The sequence below is a fragment of the Macaca thibetana genome, chromosome 10 (assembly GCF_024542745.1).
Source record: "Macaca thibetana thibetana isolate TM-01 chromosome 10, ASM2454274v1, whole genome shotgun sequence".
Lineage (NCBI taxonomy): Eukaryota > Metazoa > Chordata > Mammalia > Primates > Cercopithecidae > Macaca > Macaca thibetana.
This window is the reverse complement of record NC_065587.1, coordinates 6049750-6066547: the sequence shown is the minus strand read 5'-3', so window position 1 is coordinate 6066547 and position 16798 is coordinate 6049750. Positions and strand designations below refer to the sequence as shown.

Genomic DNA, 16798 nt, shown 5'->3' with positions numbered 1-16798 from the left:
AGAATGGCTGTTATTAAAAAGTCAAAAAATAATAGATATTGGTGAGGCTGCAAAGAATGGGGAATACTTATACACTGTTGGTGGGAATGTAAATTAGTTCAGCCACTGTGGAAAGCAGCTTGGAGATTTCTGAAAGAACTTGAAATAGAATTACCATTCAACCCAGCAATCCCATTAGTGGGTATACACCCAAAAGAAAATAACTCATTCTACCAAAAAGTCACCTGCACTCATATGTGCATAGCAGCACCATTCACAATAGGTTAGATACGGAGTCAGCTGAGGTGCCCATCAACAGTGGATTGGATAAAGAAAATGTGGTACGTATCCAACATGGAATACTATGCAGTCATGAAAAAGAATGAAATCATGTCCTTTGCAGCAACATGGATGCAGCTGGAAACCATTATCCTAAGTGAATTCATGCAGAAACAGAAAACCAAAGATGACATGTCTTACTTCTAAGGGGAAGCTAAACCTTGGGTACCCACAGATATAAAGATGGGAACAAGAGACACTGGGGACTCCAAAAGGGCGAGGGGAGTAGGGCAAGGGCTGAAAAACTTCCTATTGGGTACTGTGCTCACTACCTGGGTAAGGAGATCAACAGAAAACCAAATCTCAGTGTCACCCAATATATTCCCTAACCTGCACATGTACCCCCTGAATCTAAAATAAAAATAAGTTGTTGATTGGCTACACATTGTTCTCTGTAGCACAAGTTGCACGAATATGCAGATAATGGCTGAGGCAGTGAGTCAGGAACAAAATGCCTTTAAACCATGGCCCACGGCCGGGTGCGGTAGCTCACACCTGTAATCCCAGCACTTTGGGAGGCCGAAGTGGGTGGATCACTTGAGGTCAGGAGTTCAAGACTAGCCTGGCAAACATGGTGAAACCCCGTCTGTACTAAAAATACAAAAAATTAGCTGAGCATGGTGGCGGGTCCCTGTAATCCCAGCTACTTGGGAGGCCGAGGCAGGAGAATTGCTTGAACCCAGGAGGTGAAGGTTGCAGTGAGCCAAGATCGCCACTGCACTCCAGCCTGGGCGACAGCGCGAGATTCTGTCTCAAAAAAATAATAATAATAAAGTAAAATAATGAATAAATAAAATAAGAAATGGGGAAATGGATCAGCAAGAAAGTGCCCACCCCAGGCATGGGTGCTGTGCGGGACGGGGACGCGGCCCAGGCGGGAATCGGGGCGCCCAGGGTGCGATGTGCGAGGGGTCCCTGAGTGCGCGTGCTCCGCCCGACCCCGCCCTGTCCCCCTCCCCCTACACACAGGTGGACCCAGTGTCAGCTCGTGCACCTGGGAAATCGCTCCCGCACGGTAGCAGGGGCGGGGGGGCGGAGCCTGCCCGGGAGCCACGTCCGGGGAGGGGCCAGGTGAGCGGTGGACCCGGAACGCAGGTGGGGGCCGGCGGGGTCCGTGGCTAGTTAAGGCGGGCGGCGGCGGGAGGGAGCGTGCAGGGAGGGGCCGTGCTCCGGGGGGGCGCCGCGGGGGCTCTCAGGGCGTGCGCGGGGACAAGGGGCCGCTGGCCAGGTAGGGACGCCCAGCCGGGCGCGACGTCACGTGCGGCCGTGGGGAGCCCCTCCGGCCGGCGCGCAGCCTCCAGTTCCCCTGTGGGCTCCAGACTCCTTCTCCCTTCACCTCCTTTCTTCCCCGCCCCCCACCGTCCCCTTTTCTGCTTTTTCCCCGGTCCTGTTCCCTCTCACCCCGCACGGCCTCCCCCGCCCTCGCCTCTCTCTGCCTGGGTTTTGGTCTGGTCTGGCAGGAAGGTGTCAGCTCAAACGTTCCCTTTTTGCTTCTGTCATGGGGTCTCGGGTTAGGCCGGGTCAGCGCATGGGGGAGGCACCCCCCCCCCACCAAACCTACAAGGTGGGTGAGGTCATTCTGGTTTCACAGATGAGAAAACGGAGGCCGGAGCAGGTGCTGCGCTGATTCAATCTCAGCGGTTGGGTGTCTGGTCGGTTCAACACACAGCGGGTGGAACCCCCAGGAGTTAAAAGCAGAAACTTTTTTTGTTGTTGTTTTGACACTGAGTCTCGCTCTGTCGCCAGGCTGGATTGCAGTGGCGCGATCTCTCCTCCTGGGTTCACGCGATTCTCGTGCCTCAGCCTCCAGAGTAGCTGGGATTACAGGCGCTGACATCACGCCCAGCTAATTTTTGCATTTTTAGCAGAGACAGGGTTTCGCCATGTTGGCCATGCTGAACTCCTGACCTCAGGCGATCCGCCCGCCTGGGCCTCCCAAAGTGCTGGGATTACCGACGAGAGCCACCGGCCCCCGCCTAAAAGCCCAAAGTTGAAACTAATCCGCTAGCAGCCTCGGAGGTCGTCAGGAAGGCGGAGAGGCCCTGCCTTTCACTGTCCCTCAGTCCTGGGTGGAGGTGGGTGGGGGGGGCGGGGGCTTCTGAGAATCCCTGGGGCTCTGTCACACCCTGGCTTGGAAATTTCCCAGGTGCTTTGGGAGGAGTGTGAAGGCCCCGGAGAAGGAACCGCAGAGTCCACCGGGAAGGAGGGCGGGATTGTTTGGCGGGAGGGGGACAGGGCCTTGGCCACCGGCTTCAGGCTTTTGTGGCAGAGGCTGTGTGGATTCCAGAGGGCTCTGTGCCCTCCCTCGCTTCCCTGTGAACAGTGTTGACATTTGTCCGGCTGGGAACTCAGCACTTAAGACTCAGCCGTTTCAGAAGTCGATGTCCTTTGGTTGGCCTCCCTGGGGTGCGTTTGAGGGGAGACCCTCTGGGCCCTGCGCTGTGGGTGAGGGTGTCCTTGCAGGAATGCTCCTGCAAGGAGGCTTAGCTGCGGGGGAGTGCACTGCTCCGGAGTCCTGCCCCACCTGCCTTCACGGGGAGTCCCCCTGGAGCTCCCTGGAGCTTCTGGCATCTTGTTGTGTCCAGATTTCTGTGTCCCTGGAAGGCAGAGGACCTGGCTGAGTGACTCTCCAAGTTAGGTCTTTGGGCCCCCGTTTTCTCACCTCTCAGATGAGTGTCATAAACCTTCAGTTTGTCTTGAGGCTGGGGAAGTCGGGGGTGGGGATAATGTCCGGGCTCAGGAGAGGCAGGCACTGCACTGCTCAACAACCATGATGGGGCCTGCCTTTCACTCCCTTGACCTGGAGTCAGTTGCTGGCCACTCTGCTTGGTTTCCTCATCTGCAAAATAGGGGCCACGTCATTACCGACTGACTCATAGGGCCATTGGGATAACTAAATGAGTTAATGCATGCGAAGCGCAGGTGTTCGTGTTTAGTGGTCTTGGTTCTGTCTCCTGACCTTTTGGGGGAAGGTATTGCCTGGGGAGACGAGAGAAGAATGCTCTTTGTTTAGAGCGTGCTCTTTCCATGCTGAAGGCCAAGGCCAAGCCGTTCTTTCTTCAGTGGCCTGGACAAGAGCAGTGACTTTCCAGGGGAGGAGAGTGGAGCCGGTGACTGTCCAGAAGGAACTGGTTGGGTAGGTCTGAATTCCTGAAACTCCTGGGTAGCTCCCCACTGCCTTCCCCTACCTGGCCATAAAATGAAAACAAGCAAAGGAAACTCGGACGGGGCAGTGGGTTTGTCTGGGCTGCAGATTAGTGGCTCTCGGCTGGGGTGGGAGGCTCTGAGGCCCCTGCAGCTGGGACTCCCACCTGACTCTCCAAAGCAGACCCCATGCTGTTGTAATTCCTTGGGTTTATTTTTTCATTTCAGTTCTTTTTATTTGTGGAGAATTTTAGACATTCAAAGGATGTACAATGAGCCGCCATCTCCCAGCATCAACCATAGCCACCCTGTAGCCACCCTGGCCTGTGCTAACCGCCCCCAGCCCACTCCCGCCCTGTACACCTACCCCCACCCTTCCTCCAACTCACCCCACCCACCCCATACACCTACCCCCGCCCTTCCTCCAACTCACCCTTCCACCCTCTCACCCCTTCCCTCCCCTCCCTATTCCCCATATCATTTTACAGCAGCTCCCAGACCTCACACTCCATAAATACTGCAAGGTGAATCCTTTTTCTAAAAATTTTTTTCCTCCAGCTTTATTTAGGCATAATTGGCAAACAAAAATAGTGCACACTTACAGTGATCAATGTGATGTTTTGATATATGAATGCATTGTGATAGATCAAGCCTGAATCCTGCCCCCGCCACTTTTTTCCCCGCATTACTGCCGTACTATTCGTATTCAAAACGATTAGCAACAATTTTTTATTTTTTCCTTTTTTCGAGACAGGGTCTTGCTCTGTTGGTCAGACTAGAGTGTGATTATAGCTCACTGCAGCCTCAAACTCCTGGGCTTAAGGGATCCTCCCACCTGAGTCTCCCAAGTAACTCAGACAGGTTCACACTACCCTGCCTGGTTTGTTTTTAAATTTTTGTAGAGACAAGGTCTTGCTTTGTTGCCCAGGCTGGTCTTGAGCTCCTGGGCTCAAGCAATCCCCCCATCTTGGCCTCCCAAAGTGTTGGGATTACAGGTGTGAGCCACTGCGCCCGGCAGCAACAAATTCTTAATATCAGCCAATGCTCAGTCAGTATTGAATTTCTCAATTGCCTTAAATATTTAATTGTTGGGTTTGTTTTTTTTTTTTTTGAGACAGAGTTTCGCTCTTGTTGCCCAGGCTGGAGTGCAATGGCTCGACCTCGGCTCACCACAACCTCTGCCTCCCAGGTTCAAGCGATTCTCCTGTCTCAGCCTCCCAAGTAACTGGGATTATAGGCATGCACCACCATGCCTGGCTAATTTTGCATTTTTAGTAGAGACAAGGTTTCGCCATATTGACCATGCTGGTCTCAAACTCCTGACCTCAGGTGATCTGCCCACCTTGGCGTCCCAAAGTGCTGGGATTACAGGTGTGAGCCACCATGCCTGGCCCTTTGATCTTTTAAATTCTTTCCAAACTTTAACCCCCACTCCTTCAGAATGTTTTTGTTGTTTTGTTTTTGAGATGGAGTCTCACTGTGTCACCCAGGCTGCAGTGCAGTGGCCTGATCTCAGCTCACTGCAACCTCCGCCTCCTGGGCTCAAAGGATTCTTGTGCCTCAGCCTCCAGAGTAGCTGGAGTTACAGGTGCCTGTCACCACACCTGGCTATTTTTTTTTTTTTTTTTTTTTTTTGCATTTTTAGTAGAGAGAGGGTTTCATCATGTTGGCCAGGCTAGTTTCGAACTCCTGACCTCAAGTGATCTGCCCACCTTGGCCTCCCAAAGTGCGGGGATTACAGGTGTGACCCACTGCCCCCAGCCTGTGCTGCTTTTTCATAGGAGCCAGTGGCCTCCACCTCGGAGGCACAGAGGGAGATTCCTGCATGGGGTCACAGAGGGAGTTGGAACAGGTGGAAGGCACAGGGCTGCCTGAAGTTCTCCAGGGACCCGTGGCAGTTTCCTCTCTGGCTGCAGGGAGGGCAGGTCTCTTTGGGCTGGCTAAAGCGTAACCAGATCTTTCTGTGAAGAGTCATCTGAGGCCGGGTGCAATGGCTTACACCTGTAATCCCAACACTTCTGGGAGGCCGAGGCGCTCGGATCACGAGGTCAGGAGATTGAGACCATCCTGGCCAACAACAATTAGTCAGTTGTGGTGGTGTGCACCTGTGTGCACCTGTAATCCCGGCTACTTGGGAGGCCGAGGCAGGAGAATCACTTGAACCCAGGTGGCAGAGGTTGCAGTGAACCAAGATCGTGCCACTGCACTCCAGCCTGGGTGACAGAGCGAGATTCTGTCTCAAAAAAAAAAAAAAGCATCTGAAAGCCAAGGTTGGGTGTTTGGGGGCTCCGTGAATCCTACTTTAATTTCCCAGGAGGCCGGTGAGGAGGTAGATTTGAATTGAGACTGAGTCATTGAATTGGACTTTAGCCAATGATGATGATAGAAACCATCTGTGGATCACTTACTTCGTGCGCTCCAGGTAGTGGAGAGGTGGGGGAACATGGCGTTTGCAAAGGCCGTGAGGTGGCAGTGGGGGTGTATTTGAGGGGCAGCCAGGAGGCCGGTGTGCCAGGGCAAAGGGAATGGGGTGGGAGTGAATGAAATGAGCTCTGGAGGGCAGCAGGTTCAAACCACAGGCTCTTTCAGGCTTGTGCAGGGGTTTGAATGTTACTCCAAGAATGACAGAAAGCCCTTGACAGACGGTTGTCATGGGAGGTGCTGAGTAGGCAGTTTGGTTATTCAAGTCTGAGTTGGAAGAGAGGTCGGTCCTGAGATCCTGGTTTGGGAGTGGAGGACACGGATTTACCGTTTTTTAGGGAGGAGAAGAGAGAGCCCAGGGTCCCCCCGATAGGCCCAAGTGTGGATGGTAGGGATCATGGCAGAGGCCCCAGCTGCATCCACTTCAGGGACAACCTGGAATGACAGAGAAAGAGGTGAACAAGGTGGATGGTGGGGGTGACCCTGGAGTGTGAGTGGAACCAGGCCGGGCCTTGGATCCTGGGCTCTGTCCCAAGCCCTCTGCTTGTTCTTTTATTCAACAGACCTCCCAAGTCCCTGCTCATATCCCCAACTCCGGGCTGGCTGAGTGCGGAGACTCAGACGTGAGTCAGACGTGGCCCTGCTGTCAGGGCACATGCAGTGATGGGTCAAGAAGAGCATTCAGGTACATGATGCAGACTGATGAGGGCTGTGATGGACCTGAGGGCTGCCAGAGCCCACAGGAAGCCCCTGTCCCAATCTGGGGTAGGCAGGGCATCTGGAGCATCAGGACGCTTTTGGCTGTAATTATCAGAAAACACAACTCTGAACCAGCCCAAAGTCGAGGGGGATGCATTGGCCCCTGTAGCTGCAAAAGTCTGGGGATAGTGTGGAGATCAGGTATGGCTTGATCAGGAATTGGCTATTCCCTTCATTCTCTGTGGGCTGCTGGGTCTGCAGAGGGGCGGCAAGTTGGCTGCAGTCCCCCAGGTCTCATCTGCATACCCAGCTGCATGGAGAGACTCCCACAGTGGTTCTCTATTGAGAAACAGGATCTTCTGTCTCAGAAGCACCTGGGATACTCAGGGGCCTGAAGGAACAGATTCCTGTGGTCAGGGAGATTGCCTTGTACTGATTAGCTCTGACTTGGGTTCCTGAATTAACCTTTGAAAAGGGAGATACGATTACTCTTAGCCTAATTGGGCAGGCCCTGGGAGGTGGGACAGCCCCACCTCTTGCAGCTGGAGGGTGTGCAGGTGAGAGTTGTGCACCTGAATGATCACCTGGGTGCCCTTGCGCAGGGCAAGAGATGCTTGGCGTTCCCTAAAGGCTGCGTGAGGAGCTCTGAGTATTGACCCATAGGAGAGGGGGTGGCCCCAGCAGCCCTTTAGAGACCCCCTTGCTCTTTCAGGGTGCTGAAGTTCCCTGGGTTTGTGGGCAGGCTTCTGACAAGGTCTTGATGCAGGTCACAGCTTGTTTGGACTTTGCTGCTGCCACCTTTGGGGGTCTCATATATCTGCCTGAACAGATGGCCTTGCGCATGCCGTCTTGCCAATGTTGGGGACGCAGTGGTGGTTGTGATGAAGACTGGGTAGTGAGGGTCTGTATTAACAAATTCGTGCATACCTGAGACAAAAGAGTGGAAGTTACTTTTTATGGGATCCCACTGGGGGACCCTGGAATCCCAGCTCAGTAGTGACCCCCATTCAGCCATGAGCAAGAGCTCCTGTCCCCATCATCCCTGGACTTTCCCAGGAGTCACTGGCCAGTGTCTGCCTCAGGTATGACTCTGTGTAAGCTTCTTTGTCTCTGGGTCTTGGAAGCTTAGGCCTGGGTGGCGTCAGACCCATCGCCGCCTCCTCCCAAGAGCCCTTGATCAGAACCCCCAGTTCCAAAACGAGAACCTGCATTGTGCACATACCACAGTGAGCTCTTCCTCTGTATGCCCTGCACATTGGACGTGCCGCTCAAATTAAATTTGGTGCTAATTTGCCTGAGGTAAGTAGGTGTTAATTTGTAGCTACAGCATTAAGATAATTGCTGTGAGGGTCTATTTATGTCATGTGCAAATATATTTTTACAGCAACAAACCATTTTGCTGTGAATTATAAATAGAACAGTTGGGTGATTTGACATCTCCTTTGCATAACATCCACTCTGCCAGCACGCCTGTTCGGGTCCACGTCTCTAATGAAGGGCTGCAGCCAGCCCAGCCCCACAGATGCTGATGGTTCCTATGTGCCCTTGTCCCCCACCCTGGGGGAGGCTCCAAGAGAAAGGGCTTGGCAGGGAGGGTCGGGAGGGAGTTGAGGTGTGTGCAGACTCACATGCAGGGTGAGGCAGGCTTTAGGGGATGGAGCTGCTGCTCTGAAGCCCACTGGGCAGGAGAAAGGGCCCACTTGTAACGTCTGGTTTATTTTCACTTCATTTTGATGATTACGAAGGACCTGCATGTGCCAGGCCCTGTACTAGGTACCATGTTTACTGTTTGAGCAAGTCCAGGCATGGGCTTGGTCCTCATGAAACTTTGATCTGCAAAGAGAGGCCCGTGTTAACATTAGCAAACGGATTACGGAAATAAGTGCGGTCAGCCTTCCATATCGGTGGCCTCTGTAACCGTGGACTCTGATTCCATGGACTCCGTATTATGGTTTCCTCATCTGTGGATTCAACCAACCACGGATTTAATGTATTGGGAAAAGAAAATAAATGGTTGTGTCTGTACTGAATTTATACAGACTTTTCTCCTTATTCCCTAAACAACACAATGTAAGAACTATTTACGGGCATTTACATTGTGTTAAGTATTACAGGTAATCTAGAGGTGATTCACAGCATACAGGAGGATGTGCATACATTATATGCAAATACTACACCATATTACAGCAGGGGCTTGAGCATCTGCGGATTTTGGTATTTGCCAGGAGTCCTGGAATGAATTCCCCAAGGGACATCTGTAAACTTGCACCTGGTTGAGAGCTATGAGTAATGGATACAGGGAGCTAAGAGTATATGGAGAGGGGCCTGCCATGCTCCTGTTTGAAAAGAGAGAATATATTAGTTAATTTTTACGCTGCTGATAGACATACCGGAGACTGGGTAATTGATAAAGGAAAGAGGTTTAATTCACTTACAGTTCAGTGTGGCTGGGGAGGCTTCACAATCCTGGTGGAAGTGAAGGAAGAACAAAGGGCGTCTTACATGGCAGCTGGCAGAGAGAATGAGAACCAAGCAAAAGGGGGTTCCCCTTATAAAATCATCAGGTCTCGTGATACTTATTCACTACTATGAGAACAGTGTGGGGGAACCCGCCCTCATAATTCAGTTACCTCCCACCAGGTCCCTCCCATAACACGTGGGAATTATGGGAGCTGCAATTCAAGATGAGATTTGGGTGGGGACACAGCCAAACCATATCAGAGAATTGACTTAACAGAGGTCAGAAGGACAGATAGGAGCAGACCTGCAGGTGGGGGCTGTGGTGTGATGAATCTTAGCTGAGCACAGTGGTTCATGCCTGTGATCCCAGTGACCTGGAAGGCTGAGGTGGGAGGATCACTTGAGGCCAGGAGTTTGAGACCAGTTTGGGCAATATGGTGAGACCCACTCTCCACAAAATAGGGGACAAAGCCAGGTACAGTGCTGTGCACCTGTAGTCTCAGCTACTCGGAGGCTGAGGCGGGAGGATCGCTTGAGCCTGGGAGTTCAAGGCTATAATGAACTATGATCATACCACTGCACTCCAACCTGGGCAACAGCATGAGACCCCATCTCTAAAACAAAAAAATCTTCATTAGGTCTTTGTCCCTGGTTCCTGGCAGAGCTCCTAAAACCCTTGGAAGAGCATCTTTTGTTTTTCACTATGAGTTCTTTTTTTTTTTTTTGAGATGGAGTCTCACTCTGTCACCCAAGCTGCAGTGCAGTGGCACGATCTCGGCTCACTGCAGCCTCCACCTCCCGGGTTCAAGCAATTCGTCTGCCTCAGCCTCCTGAGTAGCTGGGATTACAGGTGCCCACCACCCCGCCTGGCTAATTTTTGTATTTTTGTTAGAGATGGGGGTCTCACCATGTTGGCCAGGTTGGTCTCAAACTCCTGACCTCAGGTGATCCACCTGCCTTAGCCTCCCAAAGTGCTGGGATTACAGGAATGAGCCACTGTGCCCAGCGATTACAAGCTCTCTTGACCATACTTGGGTTTGTACTGTAGATAGCTGCAGGATGGGGGCTGTCCCAGAGGAACCAGTCATGTGTTTGAAGGTTGGAGCTATCAGTCCCTCACAACCTGTGGGGAGGGAGAGAGACTGGAGTGTGAGTGGATCACCAATGGCCAGTGATGTATCCAGTCACGCCTACATAACAAAACTTGGGTCAAAATTGTGAACAACAAGGCTAAGGGCCTGTTTTCATGCTGGTTGGGAAGGTGGGGAGAAAAATGACTTTCCTTTATTCAGTGCCAGCTCATTCAATGAGCTAGGTGCTCAGAGCAAACTTACAGCCACAGATAATCTTCAGGCCAGGTGCGGTGGCTCACGCCTGTAATTCCAACATTTTGGGAGGCTGAGGCGGGTGGATTGCTTAAGGCCAGGAGTTCAAGACCAACCTGGCCAACGTGGTGAAACCCCATCTCTACTAAAAATACAAAAATCAACCAGGCGTAGTGGTGCATACCCGTAATCACAGCTACCCAGGAGGCTGAGACACGAGGTGGTGGCTGCCAGAGTCCCTGTCATGGAGGAGTGTTTTTCTCTTTTTTTTTTTTTTGAGACAGAGTCTCTGTTGCCCAGGTTGGTGTGCAATGGCATGATCTCGGCTCACCGCAACCTGCTTCTCCTGGGTGCAAGTGATTCTCCTGCCTCAGCCTCCCGAGTAGCTGGGATTAGTGCACCACCATGCCTGGCTAATTTTTGTATTTTTAGTAGAGATGTGGTTTCACCATGTTGGCCAGGCTGGTCGTGAAATCCTGACCTCAGGTGATCCGTCTGCCTCGGCCTCCCAAAGTGCTGGGATTACAGGCATGAGCCACCACGCCTGGCCTAAGCCACTGCACCGGGCCATGTTTTTCCCTTTGAGCAGCCCTGGGTTTTGGTGAGCGTCGTCCTGTTCTCCATCATCTTTCACCTGCGGCTGCATCATCCACCCGCCATCTTGGCCTGAAACACTTCCTGAAAATCAGCTGAACATATATGTGGTCTATTGGAGACTTTCTGTCCTGTTCCCCTGACCTGTGTGTCTCTTTCTGCCAACCCCACACTGTCCTGATTAGTGTAGCTTTATAATAGGTCTCAAGATCAGAACTTCTTCCAACTTTCTTCTTTTTTGAAATTGCTTTTGCCATTCTGGGCCCTTTTTAGTTTCAAATACATTTTGGAAACAGTTCATTAATTTCTGTGGAAAAGCCTGCTGGGGTTTTGGTTGGGATTGTGTTTGAATCTCTAGATGGATTTGAGAAGAATTAATGTCATAACAATATTGTGTCTTTTAATCCAGGAGTGTGATGTATTTCCCTGTATCCTTAGGTCCCTTTACTTTTTTTCAACAATGTTTTGTAGTTTTCTGTGTAAAGGTTAGGCACCTCTTTTGTTCTCTCTCTGAGTATTTTGTAATTATTGATGTTATTGTAATTGTCTGGGTTCTTCCTGCCCGCTACACAGAAAAACCAATTCACTGAGACCGCAGGATTGCAGTAAAGAAACAGTTTCATTGATTCAAGGCCAACCCACACAGGAGAACGGGAGTTATTACTCAAATCAGTCTCCTTGAAAATTCAGAGGCTAGGCTTTTTCAAGGATATTTTGGCAGGCAGAGGGCTAGGGAATGGGTGCTGTTGATTGGTTGAGGATGCAATCGCAGGGCTGTAGAAAATGATCCTTGGCCAGGCGCCGTGGCTCACGCCTGTAATCCCAGAACTTTGGGAGGCCGAGGCGGGTAGATCACGAGGTCAAAAGTTCAAGACCATCCTGGCCAACATGGTGAAACCCCGTCTCTACTAAAAACACAAAAATTAGCCAGGCATAGTGGCATGTACCTGTTGTCCCAGTTACTCGGGAGGCTGAGGCAGGAGAATTTCTTGAACCCGGGAGGTGGAGGATACAGTGAGCCGAGATCGTGCCACCCATTCCTGCCTTGGCAACAGAGCGAGACTCCATCTCAAAAGATAAAAAATAAAATTCTCCTTGTCTACTGAGTCCACTTCTGGATGGGGACTACAGGACTAGAGTCATGAGTCTTGGGTGTAGGTGGAGTCATCTGCCAGGAATTGCCAAAGGCCAATCTTTGATTCTTTTTTTTTCTTTTTGAGACAGTGCCTCACTCTATCGCCCAGGCTAGAGTGCAGCGATGCCATCTCGGCTCATTGCACCTTCTACCTCCTGGGTTCAAGCAATCCTCCTGCTTCAGCCTCCTGAGTAGCTAGGATTACAGATGCCTGCCACCATGCCTGGCTAATTTTTGTATTTTTAGTAGAAACCGGGTTTTACCATGATGTCCAGGCTGGTCTTAAACTCCTGACCTCAGGTGATCCACCCGCTTTGGCCTCCCAAAGTGCTGGGATTGCAGGCCTGAGCCACTATGTCCAGCCTAATCTTGGGTTCTACAGTAGTGATGTTATCTGTGGGAGTAACTGGGGAAGATACAAATCTTGTGACCTCCGGAACAATGGCTGGTCACTACGCCTAGGTCTTTGCAGAATTCAGACCCCTCTCATTAATCCTCACCTTGTAGCCTTTTATTAGTTTTATAAAGATGATTTAGTTTTGGGAAGGGATATTATCATTTAAACTATAAACTAAACTTCTTCCAAAGTTAGCTTGGCCCATGGCCAGGAACTACCAAAGGCAGTTTGGAGGTTAAAGGCAAGATGGAGTTGGTCAGATCAAATCTCTTTCACTGTCATAATTTTTTCACTGTTATAATTTCGGCAAAGGCAGTTTCACTGTTGTTGATGGTTTTTTAAGTTTTAATTTTCAGTTCGTTCTTTGCTGGCATATGGAAATAGAATTGATTTTTGTATATTAAGTTTTTTCAAAACTTTGCTAATTTTGTTTATTGGTTCTAGTAGTTCCTTTGTAAATTCCTTAGGGTTTGTATTTAGATGATCATGTAGTTTGCAAGGAATTTTTTTTTTTTTTTTTTTTTTGAGACAGATTCTTGCTCTATCAGCCAGGCTGGAGTGCAATGTCATGATCTTGGCTCACTGCAACCTCCACCTCCTGGTTCAAGCGATTCTCCTGCCTCAGCCCCCCAGATAGCTGGGACTACAGGCGCACGCCACCATGCCTGGCTAATTTTTGTATTTTTAGTAGAGATGGGGTTTCACCATGTTGATCAGGCTGGTCTTGAACTCCTGACCTCAGGTGATCCGTCTGCCCCGGCCTCCCAAAGTGCTGGGATTACAGGCATGAGACACCCCGCCTGGCCTTTTTTTTTTTTTTTTTTCTCTTTGAGACAAAGTCTTGCTCTTGTCCCCCAGGCTGCAGTGCAGTGGCGTGATCTTGGCTCACTGCAGCCTCCACCTTCCGGGTTCAAGCGATTCTCCTGCCTCAGACTCCTGAGGAGGTGGGATTACAGGCACCTGCCACCACACCTGGCTAATTTTTATATTTTTAGTAGAGATATGGGGTTTCACCATTTTGGTCAGGCTGGTCTTGAACTCCTGACCTCAGATGATCTGCCCACCACAGCCTCCCAAAGTGCTGGGATTACAGGCGTGAGCCACCGCGCCCGTCCTGCAAGTAAATTTTTACTGCTTTTCCTTTCCAATCTTTATGCCTTTTTCTTCCTTGTCTTATTCCAGTGGGTGGGACCTCCAGTATATACTGTTGAATAGAGGTGCTGAGAAGGGCTGTCACTGTTCATTGTTCTGAGCGCTTTCAGTCTTTCACTGTTCTATGTGATGTTAGCTGTAGATTTTTTGTAGTTGCTCTCTACCTGGTTTAGGAAGTTTTCTTCTGTTCTTATTTTGCTAAGTTTTATTATGAGTGAGTCTCGAATGTTGTGATCTCATCTACTGAGATCCTCATTTTTTTCCTTTTCTGTTTTACTATGTTTTTATGTTTGTTTTACTACTGTTTTACTTTTTTTTTTTTCCCGAGACAGAGTCTCTGTTGCCCAGGCAACAATCTTGGCTCACTGCAAACTACACTGATTGACCTTTGTTTTTTTTGTTTTTTTTTTTTTTAAGTAGAGACAGGGTTTTGCCGTGTTGGCCAGGCTGGTCTCGAACTCCTGACCTCAAATGATCCACCCACCTCGGCTTCCCAAAATGCTGGCTGATTTTTGAATATTAAAACAACTTTGCAAAGCTGAAACAAACCCTTCTTGTTCATGATAGGTTGTACTTTTTATATATTGCTGGGTTTGATTGGTTAATATTTTGTTAAGATTGTGTCTATCTATGTTCCTAAGGGAGTGAAGCTTTCTTGTATTGTCTTTGGTTTGGGCATAAGGGTAACGCTGGCCTCATAAAATAAGTTAGGAAGTATTTCCTTATCTTCTGTTTTCCGGCAGAGTTAGTGGAGAACTGGTATTATTTCTAATGTACATGTGGTAGAATTCACATGTAGCACCAGAGTTTTCCTTGCATTTGTTTTCTCTCTTTTTTCTGAGACGGGGTCTCTTCCTGTCTCCCGTGATTGTGCCGTGGTGCAATCGTGTCTTATTGCGGCCATGACCTCCTGGGTTCAAGCGGTCCTCCTACTTCAGCCTCCCAAGTAGCTGGGACTACAGGTGTGCACTACCATGCACAGTTAATCTTTATTTTTTTGTAGATAAGAGATCTCATCTGTTGCCCAGACTGGTCTTAAACCTCTGGGCTTAAGTGACCCTCCTGCCTTGGCCTCCCAAAGTGCTGGAATTATAGATGTGAGTCACCAAGCCTGGCCAGGAAGCTTTTCTTAACAAATTTGAGTTATATACTAGATAGTGGGTTATTCAGGTTATCAGTTTCTTCTTGAGTGAGCTTTGGTAGCTTGTGTCTTTCAGGAATTGTGTCAAGTTTATCTAGATTGTTGAATGTATTAGCATAAGGGCATTTGTAATATTCCCTCATTATCCTTTTAATGTCTGTAGTATCTGTAGTGATGTCTCCTGTCTCAAGATGTAGATTTAGCTTCACTTTTGCACTTTAAGACATTTACTTTGCAAACTTTACCATGTTCTGATTGGTGAATAGAAACATGCATGCATTTTTATAGTAATAACATGTTTCCCCAAAGACCCCAAATAGCTTGTTTTTTTTTTTTTTTTTGAGACGGAGTCTTGCTCTGTCACCCAGGCTGGAGTGCAGTGGCCGGATCTCAGCTCACTGCAAGCTCCGCCTCCCGGGTTCACTCCATTCTCCTGCCTCAGCCTCCCGAGTAGCTGGGACGATAGGCGCCCGCCACCTCGCCCGGCTAGTTTTTTGTATTTTTTAGTAGAGACGGGGTTTCACCGTGTTAGCCAGGATGGTCTCGATCTCCTGACCTCGTGATCCGCCCGTCTCGGCCTCCCAAAGTGCTGGGATTACAGGCGTGAGCCACCGCGCCTGGCCAGCTTGGGTTTTACTAATTATACTATGTGTCAGCAGAATATTAACATACTTCACAGGACAGGTGTTTTATGACACTAGGATAGTATGGCATTTGTAAAACCATGTGAAATGTAGAATTTTTCTTTTTTCTTTCTTTTTCCTTGAGACAGGGTTTCATTCCTGTTGCCCAGGCTGGGGTGCAATGGCACGATCTTGGCTCACTGCAGCTTCCGTCTCCCAGACTCAAGTGATTGTCCTGCCTCAATCTCCCAAATAGCTGGGACTAAAGGTGCATATCACCACACCCAGCTAATTTTTGTATTTTTAGTAGAGATGGGGTTTTGTCATGTTGCCCAGCCTGGTCTTGAACTCCTGGCCTCAAATGATCCACCCTCGTCAGCCTCCCAAAGTGCTGGGATTGCAGGCATGACCCACCATGCCCAGCAAAATGTAGAATTATGAACACACCCTTTACAATGTAATGATGATGGCTGTGAACATCTACTGCATACCAATCACATGCCAGGTAGCATGCTGGGCAATTGACTGCATTATCTCACTAAGTCCTTCTGTGCTCTCTATGAGGAAGGTGCTGTTGTTGTCTATATTTTACAAGGTAAGAAATGGAGATACAGGGTTGAGACAGGTGCCAGAGGCTCTTCAGGTAGTCTGGCTACAGGATGCTCACTCATTCTGCTCTAGGGACTTAAATTCATGCCTTTCTAACTCCAAGTCTTATGCCTTTCCTTCCACACCAGGCTGGTTTTCAACAGCCACGGGGTTAGAGTTAAGGATGGACAGTGTTAATAGAGATGGATTTTAGTCTTGGCGAGAGGAAGAACGTTTTAGCAGTCATTCCCGAGCCAAGACGAAGTAAACTTCCTGAGAAGGTGGTGAATGTCCTGTCACTGCTGATGTCTGGGCCGAGGCTGACACAGCTGCAGTGATAGACGTTGTAGTTTGAATAGAATTTATCCAACCAACAACATCAACCAAAAAATGGCTTTATAATGTAGTGTCTTTACGGTCGCAGGGACTGTATGACATTTGACTGTTTTCTTCTTTATTGGTATTTCTTTGAGGGATTTTATTTTATTTTTTATTTTATTTTTATTTTTATTTATTTTTTATTTATTTTTTTTGAGACGGAGTCTTGCTCTGTCGCCTAGGCTGGAGTGCAGTGGTGTGATCTCGGCTCACTGCAAGCTCCACCTCCCAGGTTCAAACGATTCTCCTGCCTCAGCCTCCTGAGTAGCTGGGACTACAAGCACCCGCCACCTCGCCTGGCTAGTTTTTTTCTATGTTTTAGTAGAGACGGGATTTCACCATGTTAGCCAGGATGGTCTTGATCTCCTGACCTCGTGATCCGCCCGTCTCGGCCTCCCAAAGTGCTGGGATTACAGGCGTGAG

The 16798-nt window shown here is 49.5% G+C and overlaps 2 protein-coding genes across 4 annotated transcripts in view; one reads left to right on the top strand and one right to left on the bottom strand.

The window, feature by feature from the left end:
- SULT4A1 (sulfotransferase family 4A member 1) overlaps positions 1-16798 on the bottom strand; it is a 996812-nt gene that overhangs the window by 911491 nt on the left and 68523 nt on the right. The gene's annotated exons all lie outside the window — the stretch shown is intronic.
- The window catches only part of ARHGAP8 (Rho GTPase activating protein 8), a 95826-nt gene continuing 80405 nt past the window's right edge, over positions 1378-16798 (top strand). For 2 of the 3 annotated variants that reach the window (XM_050805918.1, XM_050805920.1), the window contains exon 1: positions 2521-3454. The gene's annotated coding sequence lies outside the window, so the exon portion shown is untranslated. Of the gene's footprint in view, positions 1414-2520; positions 3455-16798 lie in introns of those variants that run through there. The other variant, XM_050805919.1, reaches the window with a different exon arrangement.